Source organism: Monodon monoceros, unplaced genomic scaffold (assembly GCF_005190385.1).
Source record: "Monodon monoceros isolate NGI ecotype Baffin Bay Population unplaced genomic scaffold, NGI_Narwhal_1 Super_Scaffold_5, whole genome shotgun sequence".
NCBI classification, from domain to species: Eukaryota; Metazoa; Chordata; class Mammalia; order Artiodactyla; family Monodontidae; genus Monodon; species Monodon monoceros.
Genome location: NW_021703782.1, coordinates 54,407,026 through 54,423,965, shown reverse-complemented (window position 1 = coordinate 54,423,965; position 16,940 = coordinate 54,407,026). Strand labels below are relative to the sequence as shown.

The 16,940-nt window shown below is 35.4% G+C and overlaps 1 protein-coding gene across 8 annotated transcripts in view; it reads right to left on the bottom strand.

Moving 5' to 3' along the window:
- Nucleotides 1-16,940, bottom strand: part of PTPRD (protein tyrosine phosphatase receptor type D) — a 2,000,866-nt gene that overhangs the window by 1,000,456 nt on the left and 983,470 nt on the right. For all 8 annotated transcript variants that reach the window (XM_029201877.1, XM_029201881.1, XM_029201880.1 and 5 more), the window contains exon 7: nt 130-163. The gene's annotated coding sequence lies outside the window, so the exon portion shown is untranslated. The remainder of the gene's footprint in view (nt 1-129; nt 164-16,940) is intronic.

Here is a 16,940-nt window from a genome sequence, read left to right as displayed (position 1 = left end):
TAGGGCACGCCTGACTTTCAATCCATTTAAGTGTTCACATTTTTATGGGTTTTAAAGGTGACATAAATCCCTTTGAATCTTAGAACGGAAAACATTCAATGCAGAATGAGAAGAGAAAAACCAACTTACCACAGTAGTTCAGTTAATTGACAGGCACCATCATCTGAAACAACAAAAACATATTTTGATATTACAATCATAAAAACTACCAAACTTTTCAAATTGTCTTAAAGCACATACTGTGAATTTATATACAGAAGCAAAACTAAGTAAGCAATGAAAATACCTTATCTGATCTAAATCGTTTAGTCTTTTTAGATGAAAGTGTTTCATCCCCACTATATTAGGTCCAAATTAGATAACTGGTTGTTTTTCAAAATCTTTTGAATACACACACTGGCATATGTATATTTCACAACATTTTCTTCTGGTGTTCAAGTTTAAAAGGTAGGCAGAAATACAGAGTCTCCTGTATAATACAATCTTGGTTCTGACATGAATGCAATCATGACACACTTATCCAAATACGCAGCTCTGATAATGCCATATAAATTAGTTCACTGAACTCAAAAATTATCTCTATTGTCTATACAGAAAAAAGCTATAGTATTTATCACAGTGCTCAGCAGCTTTAGTCAGCTTCTCCTATTCTCCCTAACATTCTCTCCCCAAATTCTCCAATACATTCTCCTCCTATTTTTCAGGTTGATCTCCCACTATTTTCCCTTGTGCCGTGTCCTCACACCCTATGTTAAACATGTACTTTCTTTCCTTTAACAATATTTTAATTTGCCCCTTTTCTTCAGCCTCAATATTCTTTCTACCCAATCTTTAGGTCCACCTCAAATAACGTCTCTCAGTGAAGCTTGTCTTGATGCCCAAAGAAGGAATGCGTCTTCTTTTTCTAGGTTTTCCCACCATATTCTGTACCTTATAACCATCTTCTGTCATTTAAAAGAATAGTTGCATGGCACCTGTTTCTGCCAATAAAGCTTTAATTTTAAAGGACTATTAATATCTATTATGAATGAAACACTTTAGTTTCATGAAAAAACAAATTAAGGAATTGAAGAAAATTTCCTCTCTTGATAAATGACTTTTTAGGCAAGTTCTTTAATACTTTTTATACCATATGGGAATGCATTTTCTCTTTTGTTGTAATATTTAAAAAAAGCATTTTTTTTTGCAGGCTTGAATTTTGTATGGAAAGGTGATAATACTTACTAGACCTCTAATTAGCACTGCATATGTCTGAAATCAGTGTTTTGAAGAACAGTGACGCATTTGCCTTCAACCATGAACATGGTCACCCCAGCAGCAAGGCTGACATTAGTAGCATAATCTTAGAAAAAAAAAAAATCTCTTTATGTAGAAAGAAATGATATTATTGCCTTGTTGGTAATTTTTTTTTACTTCTGGCCAATTAATTATGTCAGATCAGACTGCCTATATGAAGCATGCAGGTGTATTACACATTCACAATATCTCATCCTTCATTCTCCTTCTGGGCCCACAATCACTTTGGGCTTCAAAATGTTGGCAAATAATTCTGTGCAATTGCTCATATCAGGTTTCTTTTCTTTTTTTTTTTTTTGCAGTATGCGGGCCTCTTACTGCTGTGGCCTCTCCCGTTGCGGAGCACAGGCTCCGGACGCGCAGGCTCAGCGGCCATGGCTCATGGGCCCAGCCGCTCCGCGGCATGTGGGATCCTCCCGGACGGGGGCACGAACCCGCATCCCCTGCATTGGCAGGCGGACTCTCAACCACTGCGCCACCAGGGAAGCCCCTGAGTTTCTTTTCTTTTTTCCCTAGATGATTATAACTTGGCTATCCATCTATTTTATTAAAGACTTTCTTATTGTTTTCATATAACATATTAAATATCCAGAAAAAGTACCATTGAACTGAATAATTAAATTTTAAATTACAGATGTAAACATTTTAATGTGGATATTTAAAATAAAAGCAATGTTTCTTCATTTGGTGAGAGGGAGAACTTTATTAGATTCTTTGTGCCTAAACCTAGAATGTGATATTTCATCTTCAAAATTATGTGTTCTTTATTCCAACCCTCTACAGTTCTTTTCACAGGAAGAACAACGGTATAACACATAATTAAGAAAAAAAATATATATATATATTTAAATTGTGATTCAGGGAAGATCCTAAAGTAAAATAATAGTAATTGAACATGTGTTGATCATTGAGTCTACAACCAGGTCATTAGTGGACACTTTCCCCTACAAGGGTCAAAGTTACCAAAGTGTTTTAGCATGAGTAAATAAGATATCATTATGGAAGTACCTTCAGAAATACTAATAAAAATGAATTTGTATTTAATTGAGTTTAGATATAATTATTAATATCTGGCAACCTATATGACTTTGATTTCCTTAAAAAATAGAGTGTGGACTTTACATACTGGTTGGTTGAGGCTGGCACTTGTAGATAAGGAAGCAAAAAAATGTCAGTGGTAAGCACCCTGGAATTTATTGTTGCCTTGCTCTTCTGTGCCAGACATAACGCAAATATAGCTGGGCTAGGAACTTCAGGGATGGATGGCTTCCTGAGAATAATGATCAGATGGTAGTCTCCTGTTTCATTCAAAAGACAACCAAAATTTAACAAAGAAAATCCCATTAGAAGAAAATGTTTAGCAGGGAATGTTCTCATTGATATCTGTTCCAGGGATATGTCAACAAAGATTTTCTTTCACTTGAGTGGAATTGCCAAAGAACAGGACCAACCAAAATCTCTAATTCTATTGAATAGTACCAGAAATATTTTCAATTATCTGTAATTTCTAACATTTTCATCTAATTCACTAACTTTGTTTATCCATATTTTCTATCTTTCTTTCCTCCCTCCCTTCCTTTTTGTCAAATATATTTTCCATTCCCTTTTTTTCTTCTGCATTTTGATCAGCTCCTGAGAATGGCATCCACAAAATATGGAAATCCTTCCACATAAAACAGATAACTAAGTGTATACTAAGTGTATACTAAGTGTATAATTGATGGAGAAGAAAGAAGATCCTATCAAAAACTTTAGAACTTTTGTTTTGACTCTGGAGTTGCTGGCACAAGTGTGAGAATGGAGTCATCCCAAATAAAATGGTTTATGGGTAGCACATGCACCTATATATATTTTTTTTCTTAAAAGAAGTTTTCTGAAGACTTTTCATATGCAAATTTATTCAAATAGCATTTACAATTAGCCATCCACCTCTCTATATCTGACCATTTAATTCTCATAAAGGGCATCTATTTTCTAAAAAATAATCCCGGTATTTGAATGCAGGAACAGAATACTAAATTGGAGATAATTCCAGTATTGTGATCATATTATTTGTTAGAAAATGAAGTGAAGAATAAATTAGATATGTATTACTGACTTCTCTGTATATCTCTATAAGCAGGTAGTAGGAATAAGCCAGCTATTTCTGTATTTACTTGTAGAACCAATTATAGAAATAATTATGAAAACAAATGCAAGTAGGTACCGACTCCGGGCACAGAAAATTATTTTAGCAATGAAATTCCTGAGTTCCAATAACATCACTGAAACACATGCCTGCATATATAATACATACATATGTATCTCTATCTATCTCTGACATACATATACACACACGCATATACATATATAGATACAGATATATACGTAGGTGGCCAGAGGAATTCTCCTTTCTAATTTCATTAGATTTTCTCTTAGCATTTCCTTTTCTTCATACCAAAACTCCAGTCCTCATTTTTCATATCATGCATGAGCAAGTGCAGGACTTGAGCAGAAGTGACAGAAGATGATGGTAACAGGGAAAGGAACCAAGAGTGAAAGGGAATTGGTATGACTAAGCCTCACTACATATATTCCATAAACAGCCTCTGAGCCAAAGCCCAGAATACACTTCTTTATTTAAAAAAAAAAAAGGCTAAACATTAGGTTTTATTTTTTTCTCCTGAAGTACAAATTACTCTTATTTTGGTCATAATTAATTGTGAATTATTTATCTTTACTTACAGAGCTAGGTAAAAATACAAATTAAAGTAGCTCCATTTTGGTCAAAAAGATGCATCAGATATTGTAAACCAACAACAATCTCACTACAAAAAACTTTAGAAAACTGGATAAAATATAACAAATATTCTTTGAATCATATAACTGAGCAAGATATATTAAGGAGATCTTCAGTGGCCAAAATTAAAGAAAGAAGTAGAAATGACTGGTATGGAGTTACTGATCTTTTGGCTCTCTGGGACATTTACCAGTCTTAGCCAAGAGCCTTGGGATTTCAAGGAAAAGATACTAAAATGTCTCTTATGAAAATTTCCCACACAGGTGTGGGGTTTGAAATGGTACTATTGACAAGGACAGAGAAATTCCACAGACAGAATTTAACAAAAAACTATTCCCAGGCTTGTACCTGAGAATAAAACTTAAAGCTAAAAAAGAACTTAAAGCTATAAGATCCAAATTTATTAAGAAGAAAAAACAAAAACTACCAAAAAAGAGAAATATTATGTATAGAAATAACTGAGTAAATTAAAAGCTCAAAATAAAATGATATAAATAAATACAAATATATCAGTAACCATAATAAATGTGTTGGTTTACAACCTTCAGAGCTCCCAGGTGAAATCTGACATTGGCCCCCATACACAGGAGGCAGGGACAGACCAAGAAAGAGACAGGCCACTTCAGAGTGGCAGGTGGCAGTTTTAATACACAAGGGAACTTACATACCAGGCTTGTCTTGGGCAGCCACAAGATGAGTAGATCTCCACACCAACCCTACAGAATCTTAAGTTTATATAGAGGCCTTCCTGGGGTTCAGTCACATGTACAGTCCAGATGGTCTCAACAGCACAGTACTATTTCAAGGTTGTGTCCTTGAAATGCAAATGAATTTAAATGCTAGTAGAACACAGAAATTCTCTTACTCTCCTTTCCTTCTTCCCAGGATTGTATTACCCTTCATCATCACCTCTTGTCACCACCAGTAGTATCTACTTGCTCTTCTCCCAGTTCTACCAAAGAACAGATTAGTCTCAAAGGTTCTCCTCCGTCTAATGTTTTCCAAACAAACAAAGCTATTTTATAATTTTTTAAGGGCTTTTACTTCTAGAAGTAGATATGAAAGAAATAAAAGGGAAGATTATCAAATATATAAGTAGCAAGGGAAAAAGCTCTTAGTTTCATCTAGGGTGACCAACTTGTCCTGATTTTAAAACTGAAAGTCTCAAGTCCAAGTCCCAGATGCAAGGAATCCACCCTTCATAATAGTCCCAGTAAACTAGGATTGTTGGTTTCTCTAGATTTTTAGCTAGCCTCTGGTATGTGTCATGTCATTAGAATATAAAGGACTAGGGCTTCCCTGGTGTCTCAGTGGTTGAGAGTCCACCTGCCGATGCAGGGGACATGGGTTCATGCCCCTCCAGGAAGATCCCACATGCCGCGGAGCGGCTAGGCCCATGAGCCATGGCCGCTGAGCCTGTGCGTCTGGAGCCTGTGCTCCGCAACGGGAGAGGCCACAACAGTGTGAGGCCCGCGTACCGCAAAAAAAAAAAAAAAAAAAAAAAGAATATAAAGGACTATAGATTTTTACTTTTTTGTCCCCTCTTTTTGCCCTTTCTTTCAGCTTTTGAGGCCCCTGCCTTTTCACTATACACACCTCCAGGCATTTCCATGAAAAGACTGGCCTTCTCGCCACTCTTATTCAACATAGTTTTGGAAGTCCTAGCCACAGCAATCAGAGAAGAAAAAGAAATAAAAGGAATACAAATTGGAAAAGAAGAAGTAAAACTGTCACTGTTTGCCGATGACATGACACTATACATAGAAAATCCTAAAGATGCCACTAGAAAACTACTAGAACTAATCAATGAATGTGGTAAGATTTCAGGATACAAAATTAATTGACAGAAATCTCTGGCATTCCTATACAGCAACAATGAAAAATCAGAAAGAGAAATTAAGGAAACACTCCCATTTACCACAGCAACAAAAAGAATAAAATACCTAGGAATAAACCTACTAAGGAGGCAAAAGACTTGTACTCAGAAAACTATAAAACACTGATGAAAGAAACAAAGATGATATAAACAGATGGAGAAATATACCATGTTCTTGGATTTGAAGAATCAATATTGTGAAAATGACTATACTACCCAAAGCAATCTACAGATTCAATGCAATCCCTATCAAACTACCACTGGCATTCTTCACAAAATTAGAACAAAAAATTTTACAATTTGTATGGAAACACAAAAGACCCCAAATAGCCAAAGCAATCTTGAGAAATAAATACAGAGTTGGAGGAATCAGGCTCCCCGACTTCAAACTATACCACAAAGCTACAGTAATCAAGAAAGTATGATTCTGGCACAAAAACAGAAATATAGGTCAATGGTACAAGACAGAATGCCCAGAGCTAAACCCACACACATATGGGCACCTAATTTATGACAAAGGAGGCAAGAACATACAATGGAGAAAAGACAGCCTCTTCAATAAGTGATGCTGGGAAAACTGGACAGCTACATGTAAAGGAGTGAAATTAGAACACTCCCTAACACCATACACAAAAATAAGCTCAAAATGGATTAAAGACTTAAATGTAAGACCAGACACTATAAAACTCTTAGAGGAAAACATAGGAAAAACACTCTTTAACATAAACCACAGCAAGATCTTTTTTGACCCACCTCCTAGGGAAACGGAAATAAAAATAAACAAATGGGACTTAATTAAACTTAAAAGCTTTTGCACAGCAAAGGAAACCATAAACAAGACAAAAAGACAACCCTCAGAATGGGAGAAAATATTTGCAAATGAAACAACAAAGGTTTAATCTCCAAAATATACAAACAGCTCATGGAGCTCAATATCAAAAAAACAAACAATCCAGTTAAAAATTGGTGGAAGACCTAAATAGACATTTCACTAAGGAAGACATACAGATGGCCAAGAGGCACATGAAAAGATGCTCAACATCACTAACTATTAGAGAAATGCAAATCAAAACTACAATGAGGTATCACCTCACGCCAGTCAGAATGGCCATTATCAAAAAAATCTAGAAACAATAAATGCTGGAATGGGTGTGGTGAAAAGGGAACCCTCCTACACTGTTGGTGGGAATGTAAACTGATACAACCACTATGGAGAACAGTATGGAGGTTCCTTAAAAAACTAAAAATAGAACTACCATATGATCCAGCAATCCCACTACTGGGCATATACCGTAAGAAAACCATAATTCAAAAAGAGTCATGTACCACAATGTTCATTGCAGCCCTATTTACAATAGCCAGGACATGGAACCAACCTAAATGTCCATCGACAGGTGAATGGATAAAGAAGATGTGGCGCATATATACAGTGAAATATTACTCATCCATAAAAAGATACAAAATTGAGTTATTTGTAGCGAGGTGGATGGACCTAGAGTCTATCATATAGAGCGAAGTACGTCAGAAAGAGAAAAACAAATATTGTATGCTAACACATATATATGGAATCGAAAAAAAAAAGGAAGTGATGAACTTAGTTGCAGGGCAGGAATAAAGAGACAGACATCGAAAATAGACTTGAGGACATGGGGTGGGAGGGTAAAGCTGGGGCAAAGTGACAGTAGCATTGCATCAACATACATATACTACCGAATGTAAAATAGTTGGCTGGTGGGAAGCAGCAGCATAGCACAGGGAGAATGGCTCCGTGCTTTGTGATGGACCTAGAGATGTGGGATAGGGAGGATGGGAGGGAGGCTGAAGACGGAGGGGATATGGGGCCAGGTGTATGCATATGGTTGATTCGCTTTGTTACTCAACAGAAACTAACACCATTATGTGAAGTACCTATACTCCAATAAAGACCTATTAAAAATAAAGACTGTCCTGTGGCTCCCTGTTCCCTTAAATACTTTACATTATAAAAAATACTTCAACCATGTGATAAATCCAGTAAGTCAACAATTGTGTAGTAACAAGCCAATGTCAAAATAGTGGGTTAAAGTGAGTAAGGAACAATTTATTCGTTAAGTTTTTCTTTACTCATTCACTCAAGAAATATTTTTAACACTTATTAAAAATATTTGTAGCATCTACTGTATGTTGTGCACTGTTCTAGGCATTAGGGATATGGTGGTAACCACATGGACATGTTCCCTACGTACATTTTTGCAGCATAGAGAGGCAAGGGGGAGAAAGACTAGAAGCCAGGTGACAAATAAAAGAGGGAAGTAATTTAAGACAATGAGCAAAATGAAGAACATGAAACAAGTGATATGGTTCAGAGGAGAAATTATTTAATTATTTATTTAAATTTTGGCTGTGTTGGACCTTAGTTGCTGCGCGCGGGCTTTCTCTAGTTGCAGTGAGCGGGGGCTACTATTCATTTCGGTGCACGGGCTTCTCATTGCGTTGGCTTCTCCTGTTGCAGAGCACGGGCACTAGGCACACAGGTTTCAGTAGTTGTGGCGCGCGGGCTCTAAAGCGCAGGCTTAGTAGTTGTGGCACACGGGCTTAGTTGCTCCGCGGCATGTGGGATCTTCCCGGGCCAGGGCTGGAACCCATGTCCCCTGCATTGGCAGGCGGATTCCCAACCACCGCGCCACCAGGGAAGCCCCAGAGGAGAAATACTTTAGATTAGATGGTCCGGCCTGACTAACACAGAGCAAGACAGCAGATGAGAGGATACACTATTTATATAAAGGAATAATGAACACATAAGCCTTGTGTGAACTTATATTCAAGAAACAGGAAGAAAGTCAATATAACTGCAGTCTCAAAAGTAAGAAAAGAGGTGAAAGCTAAAGTTAGAGATGTGGGTGGGAGCCAGATCATGGACTGCGTGGTACGTCATTGCTAAGAGGTTTGGATTATATTTTCAGGGCGATGGGAAGTCACTGGAGGGGTTTAAGCAAGTAGAGTGACATTATCTGATTTTGTTTTACACATGCCTAGGGCTACTCTGAAAACATGGAAAGCAGAGGCATAAGTAAAAACCGAGAGATCAGTTTTGAAACTTGCCAGGCAAGAGCTTGTGGTGATTTAGACTAAAGTATACGCAGGGACGGAGAAAACTGGATAGATCTGGGATCTATTTTGGAGGTAGAGTCAACGGACTGGATTTGGATAGTGAGTAAAACAAAGAGGTAATGGATGATTGCTGGTTTGGGATTTTAGTAACTGAGTGTTTATGCTATTTATTGAGAAAGGCAAGACTGGTGGATAATACAGGGTTAGGGATGTGTGTATCAGCTGTGATGCTTCTATTTTAGACATAGTAGGCTGAGGTTTTTCTTAGTTATGTGAGTATAAATGTCAAGCAGGAAGTTGGATGTGGAAGTCTGTAGTTCAGCGGGAAGGTTATGGCTAGAGATGCACGTTGGGAATCATAGAGATGGCATCTAAGGTATGGAAATTAGAGAGTGTGTCAGAGCAAAGAGTAGAAGGCTTAGGCCAGAGCCTAGGGAACTCCAACATTACGAGTGAGAACTGAAGACAGATTACAATCAAGTTCTGTAGGGTTTAGCTAGAGAGGATGATTTAATTGAGTCTTTACCAAGTCTCTACTTAATGCCACATTATGTGCTAGGCATCCTAATGAACAAAATTGACTCCTGTCTCATCTGCCTTATGGTTTAGAGTCCATAAAACTATGTTTCTTCCTCTATATTTCTGTATTCGCAAAATAATCCCAGTGGCACTCTAATGGTTTGTCAATTTCAACCAACTCTTTATCATTCAAGTACCAAGCATTTCTTACAACAATCACTCCCCTTCATTTCTTCCCAATTCCTTTCAAAGTCTAAAACCCACAGATTAGTTCTGTAGGAAAAAAAAAAAAAATGGCACTATGTATTGTTTTTCCTTGAACTACACATTTCAGGAAAAGGAGATACAACAAATTCACAATCTGGTTGCGACATAATATTATTCTATTCAATTTATTTGATCCTATGTTTTTCCTAAATTATAACTGAGCAACATGGGGAATTCCAATAACTTCTTCAAGAAGAATGATTTATGTGTTGGACTCTCAGATTTCTTGAGTGTTACCAATCATCAGAGAAGCTGATTATCAGGCAAAACAACAATGGACACCTAACACCAGTAGAAGAAATAAAGAAAATCATTAGAAGTCCTTTAATCCTAAAGAAACTACTTAGATAGACAAGACTTGAAACAAATTTCACAGGCAGTGTCTTGCTCCAGGGCATGTTTTATAACATTAGCCTGGGTAAATATGCTTCAGTTTCAATTAATAAAATTGTAAATTCAGGATCTATGCTTTAGCAAAGTTGCAGTTTGGGTTTATGCAACGTTAAACTATTATTTGCTAAGGCTAAATAAAGCTGTAAATTAACATACTCTCTGAAAGACTTTAACATGGTTGGTGCAAAATTGAATTTTTATCCTATAACTCTGGGAAGACAGTTGCTAAACAAAAGGCATTTTCAACCATTTTCATCATTGTCTTCATCTAATTATTTTTTTCTTCCAATACTGAAATCATTTTTAATGTAGCTTTTGGAAATTGTATTGATGTTTGTTCTTTGGCTTTTCTCTTTCTTGAGATAATTCTTAATTTGCTAATACATTGCTAACACTACAGCTTTGCATATTTTCTACGTGTTTAATCTGTCCTAAAAAAAGTAGCAAATTTGCTATCTAATTTTGCTATTCTTTCCATGTACATTAAAAATTCATTCTTTGGATAACTTTGGTTTGGAATATGAAGTGCTAATGTAAAATTTACTTTTGCACTCTATTTAGAGGAGTAAAATACATTGAGAAGATTGAATAATGAAAACAGGATTTCAAGGAGAATGCTCACACACCTAAGAAGGCAGATATTTTTAAAACGTATTAAAATTGCTCTCTGAAAATTGCCACTGCCAAGAAAGGACCAATCATCGTTCAGGCCATTGCCTTGATTCGGGGCTGGGACAGCTGAAACCAGACATTTTATTGTCTCTTACTCTGAAGTAGAAGTCTTAGAACATCAAACTTAAATAAACACTGAGCTTTGGTACCATTCGATGAAGTAAATAAACTGAATGAATAGAAGAAGGAAGAGGTGGAAGGAGAAAGTTTTGTGGTTGAAAAATGAGCCTTTAAATATTATTAAGAAAACTATGATTCTATATAACAAGAAAAATCCATAATGTATAAATTAATGTTTTTCAAATAAGTACATTCCGGGTATCCTGCATCCCTGGCTGTTTCTTCAGTTTCCCTGTATTAGAGCTATAGAATCTGGTAGCTTGGTGGGAACTTGAGGAAGTGGTACTAACATGTAAATATTTAAACTGCAATCTCTCTTTACTCTTCATATCTATTTCCCCACAATGAGCCCCACAATTAATATATAATTTCCTCTAAGAACAAACTCTGTCCTCTTTACCTCTTCTTTCCCTGATTTCTACTCAAGGGCAGTTGCCAGTATGTAGTTCAACGTTCCCCATAAAATTTACTGTATTTTCTTGAAATACCCTCTGTTCTACAGTGAATAAACTCAACTTTTCTATTCAATAAAAAGTTATACCTTTTCACTAAAATCAAGGCTTCTACTCACAATATTCACTCATTTTTTTCAATGGAGCCCGCCTCCCTCCCGCAACAATTCCAAATCCTCCTCCCTCCTAGGAGAAGGATTTGATACACGCTTGAGTTTTCAATACCACTCCTCAAAGTAAGGGGATTAAAGCAAGTCTGTGAGAACATGAAGCAGGTAGTAAAATTACAAAAGAATGTTTCAGTATAAAAGAGACTTTGCCAAAGCTGGACAATTACGGAAGTAGTCTACAGGGAGGGAGAATGATTAATGTGTAAGTTTCTAGCGGAGATAAGAGGGGATAGGGTTGAGGAACAGTAACCTTGAAAAAATATCTGACATGAACTCTTTCCTCTCCATTTCAAAATATTCCCATTATCATTCACTTGTTCTCTTTCTTACATCTGTTGCAGAGGAAGACTGAGGTCAATTTGATGATTATCAAACACAAGATTGCAAAGTCTCAAGTAATGTGACTTGTTTTTGTAATTGCTTAATAATTGAAAATACTTTCTTTTATTAACTCTTCTCTTTACTGCCTTCCAAAGCAATGGTATTTTTCTGCTTTTTCTTTATTGTAATGCTAAATAAAAACTTGAGCTCTGGAGCTAGAGAACTTATATTTAAATCAAGAATTTGTCACTAGCTAACTCTGTGCTCTTGAGAAAACTAGCAAATTACTTAATCTCTCCGGACCGCAATTCTCTCACCTATAAATGGGAATAATAATGGCACTTATTTCATAAAATACTATTTTTGTGCAGATTAGATAAGCTCAACACAGAATGGGCTTGAGAATATTGTAATGAACTTTGCACAATGCCGTTCCTAAGTCAAACACTCCTCCTCATGTAAGTTCTTTCCTTTCTTCCAGTTATGATGTCTAACATTTCTCTAACATCTATTCCCCTTTTCGTACCTCTTTATTCCTCCCAAAATAAGAATTGTCCAAGGCCTTGGATTCATCTTATTATTTTAACAGCCTTTTCTTTGGCAGATGTATCCATTACCATGGCTTCAACGTTCAGAGGGGCTTCTCATCTAGACATTCCACTGTCACCACTGAGTCACATCACTCAAGCCAACATTCATACCCTATGTGCAGGCTTTCACGTGGTTTTCCCTACTTTTACTATTCCTGTTTCCCTCCAGCTTAAAATTGTAGTCAATCTTTGCTTCTCTTTCTCTGTCATCACCACATACAAAACAAGTATTTTCATGTTCTTGTTTAACCTTTACTATCTCTCCTCCTTATTCTCACCACCACCATTTTAGTTCATGCCCTTATTACTTGACTTCAAACACCATAAATTGACTTGTTTATTCCTGAAATTTAAATAAATGAATCATGGAGGATGTCTGATTTTGTGTCTGGCTTTTCCTATTCAATATTATGTTTGAGAATCAACCATGATGATGTGTTCGGCAGTAGTTTATCTTCATTACTGTGTAGAATTCCAGTATATGAATATACAATGACTTATTCATCCATTCAACTGTTGATGATATTTAGGCTGCTTCCACTTTAAGATGGTTATGAATAATGGTTCTATAAACACACTTATACATGTTTTGTGGTGATACACAATTCTGTTGGATATATGCACAGAGAAGGCATAAGCATCAAATACACAGAAAAGACATTCCATGAAATAAAAGTGGCTACCTCTGGGTGGTGATGGGGTATGAGGAACTTTTTTCCTTATTCTAAGTTTTCTACAATAAAGAAATTTAGAAATTGGTATACCAAAGTTACTTAGAATATGAGTTCTGGCATCAAAAAGCCTGATTCAAACACTAATGCCACTACTTATCTCCTCTTATTTTATTAATTTTTTTACTATTTTATTTCAAGTTACTTAACCCTGCTGAAGTTCAGTTCTTCACTTGCTCATCTGTAAAACTGGGGAATCAGAGCATCTCTTTCCTAGAATTGTTGTAAGGAATAAAATACCTAACCCACAGACACTCAGTCCAGTTCATGGAAAAAGTAATCATCCAGTAAGGGACTGCATTATTCATAGGGATTGTATTATTATATTTAATACAATATTTTATCAATATAATAATATTTAAATATAAATATTATTATACTTTTAAAAAGAGAACACTGCTTTCCCTTTCATAATTTTTGTCTTGTGAAATTTGGGTTAGATATATAGAAAAATTTATAGTGTAACAATTTAAATTAAGTACTGGAGGAATCAGAAGAATATTTATTTTTATTGACATAAGTACAGAGTAGCGAACTATCTGTAGATTAAGCTACCTAGAGGAGGGGCTGTAAATCTATGAACCAAAACCACCAGAGTAACACTGGCAGTAGAGGGAGAAAAAAAAAAACAAAAAAAACCAGGGAATTTATGGTATCAGTGTACTGACTGAATCATTACTGATGCTTCTCATGTTTATTTTTATATATATATATATAAATATTCTGAGAGCAAAGGAAATGATTATACGTGCAAATTGGGTATCCCTTTCTTAAAATTTTAGATCAGCTGGGACTACACTCAACTGAACCAGCAAAATCTAAAACAAATAAAACATCGTTTGTAAGAAAGCACTTAAGAAAATCATAAGTATGACAAGCAATTTTTGCCAACTCATATTGCTCATCTATGATTCTAAAATGTATGTGTTGCGTTTACAAATGTGTTCTTATTGAGATTCATACCTGCATTACTTGTTTGTTCAGAGTCCTAGAAAATTATAATAAAATGGAATCTTACCACCACTCTCAATTTGGGGATTCATTTCAATTAAAAAAAGAAAATGAAAGAATAATTTTCATCAGCTTCTGCTTATTTCTCAGTAAATGCTGTGATAAAATGTAAAAAAATAAAATAAAAAAAAACAAAGAAAAACTAGTAGAGATCTTCCTAGATTTATGATGAGGTTACAACCTAATAAAGCCTCATTAAGTTGAAAATACTGCAAATTAAAAAGGCATTTACTACACCTAACCTCTCAAACATCAAAGCTAAGCCTGGTCTACCTTAAACATACTCAGAACACTTACATCAGCCTATAGTTGGACAACGTCATCTAACACAAAGGCTGTTTTATAATAAAGTGTTGAGTATCTCAGGTAATTTATTGAATACTGTAATGAAAGTGAAAAACAGAATGGTTGTATGGGAACAGAACGCTTGTTAAGTGTATTGATGGTTTCCCCTCATGATTGCTTGGCTGATTGGGAGCTGAGGGTGGCTGCCCTGCACAGCATCATGAGAGAGTATCATACTGCATATTGCTAGCCTGGGAAAAGACCAAAATTTAATGCATGCTTCTACTAAATACATACCACTTTCACACCATCGTAAAGTGGAAAAATCATAAGTCAAACCATCATTATTTGGGGACCGTCTGTATTATATTGAAAAACATTATATTAAGGAAAAACAGAGATTTGGGGTTTTAGAAAGAGCCCAGTTTGAAAATCAACACCACTGTTTATTGATATTTGACTTTGGGTTAGTTTCCTCATTTGTAGAAAGGAATGATTGTGAGGATTAAAGAAAAAAAAAGGAACATAAAATATCCTCACACTGCTTGACACAAAATAGGTCTTCAGGAATATTATGTTTCTTGTCCCTTATCACTCTATTGTAAAGTATTTCCTTCTAAGTAATAGAAAATTCCCAATTTTGGTATTTTATCTGACTCATTAGAGACTTCTTTTTTTTGATACCACTCATTATAACCCAAAATATATTAGGGTCTTTTTTATCAAGAGAGTCAGAGACTATAATTCCTTAGACCAAAACTTAGACATAGCTTTTATAAGTAGACATTTTCTGAAATGTATCTCTACTCCACTCTAGAATATATTTATCTAACAAGATAAGTGTGCATGATTATCATATCAGGCTTTCTGATTTTAATACAAAGGTGAATATACACATACTGAACTTGTCTCAGTATATTATTCCCACAGTATTTTTTCTAAAGTCAGTATTAGTCTACCTATGATATTATATTATGTACTTGTCCACTCCTGCCACAGATATAGTCATCTAAAACAATATCCAATAGCAATTTTTAAGTTATATTTTTTCAAAGAACCTATCACTTTTTAACTTGAGGTAATATTTTATGCGTCTGAATCATATTTGAGCTTCTCCAAGTCTGTGTTCTTGGGACACTACTAGCAGTATGATCCATTGAGCTAAGATGGAAATCTTTTATCAATAGAAATAAGGCAGTAATGATACAATCCTTTTTAGAAGTCAGAAAAAGCCATATTAAACTAATTGAACACCAGTAACACATCTCGTGAGTTAACAGAAGCAAATTCCAGAAAGATGTGAGAGTGCCACAACTAACTGAGAGCACATTAACACTTCTATAAAGCCCCCTCCCCCGCCCAGTAGAAATGAACTCACAATATAAAAATTACAAACCAAAGGAGCAAAGGAACCAACCATAAGGCAGAAATCAGTAGATGCAGGAAGTAAAAAATTTACATTCCAAGAAAATAATAGAAAAGCCCAGGACTGATTATCTCAAATCCTAATAGACTCCTAGGGAAGCAGTTGATTTTCAAATTTAACAGATGACTGGCTCTCAAACATTTTATTCCATATATAAACGTATATTTCAGGTCAAAAAAATCCTAAGGTTTCAAATATTTCATTTTTGGCATACATAATATAGTCAAAAAACAGGAAAAACTTCTGTCTAATTGGTTCCAAATCAAAGGTTTTGTATAAAAGCATATGAACGATTGAAATGTAATGTCTTGGCCTTCCTGACTCCCATCTTTTGCTACCTGCAAGAGGAAAATATGAAAATAGAGAAGACTCATTTAAAAAAATCTGTTGTCAAACACATTTGTGACACATTGTGTAGTACAGCACAATGAAAATTACAGTAAGGTTCACTAAGCAGCCTTATACAAATTCAGTAAGTGCTAGATTTCTTTAGAGACAGCGTCAGTTGTTTAGATAAATGAAGTGGCTTCTAGATGAGAGGTTACTGGCACAAATCAATACACTGAAATATGTATTCAGTCCATATGGTATTTCAGTAATGGGTGCTTAGAATTCAGTACATAGCACTGCTATAAATCACAAGCAGAAATTATATTAAAAGAAAGTTAGTTCTGTGATCTGAACTCAGAAATCAATGGAAATGTATACCAAAAATAAGAGGCTTTTAGATATGTATGTCAAAAGAAAAATGATTTGTGTCATTGCCATTCATAATTCATATTTTTGTTTCCTATGTCTAGTTGAAGTTGGAATTTTTCCATGTCTCCATTTCCTTAAACAGACCACCTTTAAAGTATGTAAGAATTCCACATGGGGAAGAAATCCACACGTCCTTATTAAAAATATAGGAAGTGCAAAATTCAGAGTCACCAGAACCTGCAT